The following is a 4468-nucleotide window of genomic DNA, read 5'->3' on the forward strand; positions in this document are numbered from 1 at the left end:
TGAATGATTAAAATTTAATTTTTGATATAAATATATATAAAGTCCACTTCAATTGCGGACAAATAGGTTCTACTTAGTTTGATTTTGTTTTTTTTAGGTTATAAAATTAGAAAAACTAGGAGGTGACCTACTTGGATGGTCACCTAGGGAACTAAGCATTTGTAAAAATATATGATATAATTGTTTTAAATATTATTTATCTAATTTATAGCTCTAAAAGAAAAGCAGCCACAAATTATTGTTTTTTTACGAAAAAATCAGAACAAAATAGAGTCAAGCAATTAAAGTTAAATTTAAAGAAACAAGTGCCGATTAAATCTAAAATTAAAATTATGAAATTATGCAGATAATGCTCAAATTTTGTTGTTGAAATTTAAATTTTACAGACAGTGAATGTGATAATTTTTTTAAATTAAATAGAAAATTTAAGAAAAGTAAAAAAAAAAACAAAGGGAAATAGCAATATTGCAGAGTTCACTCGCTGACTCAGAACCAAAACTCGACCACAAAAAATGGGAAAAGCATTGCAGTAATTCGCTATTACTCAATTAACCAAGGAAAAAAATGTAAAATAATTAACCTTGACCTTTTTCTCCCTATATATCATCCGCTAACACTAATTGTTTCTCGAAACTAGAAACATCATAACCGAAGATCCCACCATGGTCTCTTCTCTTTCTCTCTCAGCCTCTTTCTCTGTTTTTCAAATTTATCCTCCGTCACCTTCCCGTGCCAGATTCCGACCACCTCTCGCAGCTACCGCCACCGCCACCGCTGACGCCACTACCACCGCCAGCTCTTACACTTCGAAACAAGAGAGAGGTTCTACGAGCGGCGGTTTTCTGAGCCGTCCAGCAATGGCAGCGACATGCACGTCGCTATACGAGGTGCTAGGGATTTCGGTTGGTGCTTCGAACCAGGAAATCAAGGCGGCGTACCGTCGATTGGCAAGGGTTTGTCATCCGGACGTGGCAGCAATCGATCGGAAAGATTCATCGGCCGACCAGTTCATGAAGATCCATGCGGCTTATAGTACCTTATCGGATCCCGAGAAACGAGCCGTCTATGATAGTAAGCTTATCTGGAGACGCCAACGGCCGTTGACTTCGGCTTCTAGGTTTTGTGGATATACAGGGAGGAGTTGGGAGACCGATCAGTGCTGGTAAACGAGTTGACTCTCTCAATTACGCTACGGAGTTAGAAGTTGAGCTCATCAACGGTTTCTAATTTCCGTAAGTTTGTACAGTTAGTCGGTTAATTATGTATCTCAGAAAAAACAAAAAACCGATTTACTAACGCGAAAAAGAAAAAAAGAAGACCGGAAGATTTGGCCGGAGAAATCAGAGGCGTTGATTGTGCCACGTAAGAGCTCTGCTCTTTTTTTAGCCTTTGCGCTTGGCTGATGCATAGAAGAAGACTAAGAAAAACATGAATCCCTTCCCTTTGTACTTTTACAGTTATCAAAATCACAATTACAAACGAAAAAACAAGGGCTTTCTTTGCTCGATACTATTAGCTGTGAAATTATGTGTGTGGAGTTTTTATTTTGAGATCAAAAATGAAAAAAAAAAAAATCCATAGCAAAAAACTTTTAGAAGCAAGGTTGGATTATCTAATTGAGATTATGTAGCTCAAGTTTAATAAAATTCAAAGTAAGGTTTCTCTTAATTCTGGTACTTTAACAGCTGATGGGAGTTGGCATAATTGAAACTAAAAATTTAACATTTTATCATCAATAGAACATACGATAACCAAATATGGCTGTTGGTGTGATTTAGTAATTTGATCTTGTTTCTTTCTTTGAAAAATTAGTTTCGATATCTAAAAAAAAAATAGATTTAAAACAAAAGTATGAAAATGGGACCATTTCATACTAGTTTTTAACTGTTAAGGGAACATTCTCTTGGTAACCTTTTATGAACTCCTAAATCAAAGAATCAAAGTCGGATTTTGCTATCCTTCCCTAGAATTATTGAGAATAAAGTATAACTTTTCACGACCAATTTTGAATTTTCTGTCATTGTCGCCGATCATTAATTTTCAATAAATATATTAATTAAAAATTCCACCGTTACATGTATAAAATATTTTCCATTTTATATTTATTATTAGAAAAACATATGCCGCTAGAACAAAATCACTCAATTATTAATAGGATATAATTATCTTTTCAAATTAAGAGCACGTATCTTAAAAGTTATCAGATAAGGGTTGGAAGAATAAAGTTAGAAGAATTTAAGATTAATGGTATTCTTTTTATAAAAGAAAAAAAGAACTTTAAAATTAAGGCTTTGCTTGTTTTGCTGAAATTGATTTTTAGAAAATGTTTTTTAAAAAATATTTATATTTTCTGAAAAAATAAAGATTTTATATTATTTGAATGAGTTAGTGAAAAATATCTTTTATTGTTTAGTTATTTTTTGGAAAATCTGTTTCTTTTTTTCAAATAATGTTACTATAACTAGTAAAATATTAAAAATTATGTATTATTAAAATATATTGAAATTATTTATTATTAGAATTATTAACATTCAAGAAAAATTATATTTTAATAATAATATTTAATATTAAAATATTATAATAATATAAAATACTTAAAATAAAACTATTTATTTTCTTTGTATTAATATTTTAAAATATTTAAAATAGTATTGCTATTATTAAAATAATATTTTATTAATATTAAAATAGTAATATTTATTATTAGAAAATTTATACTATTAAATTATTTATATTTTATATTAAAAGTATCTATTATTAAATCATAACAAAAATATTTTTTTATTTATATTTATTATTAAAATAGTAGTATAAATACCCTAATAAATAAAAATATAAAATTATATATTTTAAACTAAAAAATTATTAAAACTATTCATAATAATAAAATATTATTATATTATTTATCGTTAATTATTAAAATAAAAAATTTTATTATATATATTATTATATATGATTGAAACAATAATATAATACTATTTATTATTGAAATACTAAAAATATTTATGTTTAATAATATACAAAATAAAAATATTTAAAATTGAAATATCAAAAGACTTTTAATATTAATATTTTAATTAAAATTAAATAAAATATTTTTATTAATATAATAATATTTTAAGTCCAATTAAATCAAGTTTGAGTTTAAAATATTATGTTCAAAGTCTTACTTCAATAAAATTATGAAAATATTTAAAATTAAAATATTAAAAGACTTTTAATATTAATATTTTAAATTTTTAAGTAAAATTAAATAAAAATAGTATTTGTTAATTTAATAATATTTTGAATCTGATCAAATGAAGTTTGAGTTTAAAAAAATCATGTATAATATCCAATTTGAGTAAAATTATACTTAAATACATTGATAAATAGTTCTATTCATGGATAACTTTTTTTTGAAAATTATTTTCCCCTTTTAGGGTCTATTTGGATGGATTGTAAGATTGATTTTAATGAAATTGAAAACATTAATAAAAGTTATTGTCACTATAAATCAAAAATAAAATTTTAATAAAAAATTTATATTGAATGAATCTCACTAGAATAAGCATTTGGATTCAACTGATAATTATTAGAGCTTAAGGTGCAGTTACATCTAAATGCCCATTCAAATGGAAAGAAAATTTTCAAATTTTTTTTATTTTTTATTAATTAATAAATTATTTTTCGTTAATCAATTAATTTTCTACCAAATAAATATTTAACAATAAAAAATTATTTTTCAAAAAATAATTTTTATGAAACAAATGGAGCTTTAAATCTATACGTTTTTTCACATACTAAAATTTTTAGGATAAAAAAATCACGCCGTATCCCATGCTTTACTCGGGTCTACTTCTTTGCTTTTAAATGATTTTAAAGATATGCCCAATCATACTAATTTGATGTAGGAGAGGATTCCTAGCCTTTGCAACTGAATTATTCTATCTAAGTTTTACAACTCAATGTTTGGATTTAGGTTTTTTTTCTTTTTTTTTTTTTTTAATAAAAAGGTTTTAGCTTGAGAGTAAAAATAAATATAAAAGTACTGAAATTTCAAATTATAAATTTTATATATGTTAAATATATTTTTTAAATTAAATAAATAAATAAAATAAATTTCAATTTCATTTTTTTTTTTCAATTTATTGTTTGGAGGGGCACATAACATGTCCTAAAGCTGAAGGGATCAATGCTTGTTGATTTGAATGGTAAGAAATTTAAATATTTTAAGTAAAATCTCAGTTTTAAATTGTATAAATAAAAAAATAAATTTAAAAAAATTTAATTTTATTACGAGATTTGATTTGATTTTATTTTAAATTAATCAAAATTTAAAATAATTTTCAAATAACAAAAATCTCAAAAAAAAAAACAAAAAAAACTGAACGACAATAATTGGAATTGAATGATTATCTCAGCCTCTGAATGCACTATTAGTGTCTTTAAAGGGCATGATGATGATTGTTTCTAGAAGATATACGCC

At 25.2% G+C, this 4468-nt stretch overlaps 1 pseudogene across 1 annotated transcript; it reads left to right on the forward strand.

Moving 5' to 3' along the window:
- Positions 1–615: 615 nt before the first annotated feature.
- Positions 616–1509, forward strand: LOC111293009 (chaperone protein dnaJ 11, chloroplastic pseudogene; annotated as a pseudogene). Its single transcript, XR_016345735.1, has one exon. The product of XR_016345735.1 is annotated as a chaperone protein dnaJ 11, chloroplastic pseudogene (transcript).
- The last annotated feature ends 2959 nt before the right edge of the window (positions 1510–4468 follow it).

The sequence above is a fragment of the Durio zibethinus genome, chromosome 10, assembly GCF_047325235.1.
Source record: "Durio zibethinus cultivar Kanyao isolate XHJ-2024 chromosome 10, ASM4732523v1, whole genome shotgun sequence".
Lineage (NCBI taxonomy): Eukaryota > Viridiplantae > Streptophyta > Magnoliopsida > Malvales > Malvaceae > Durio > Durio zibethinus.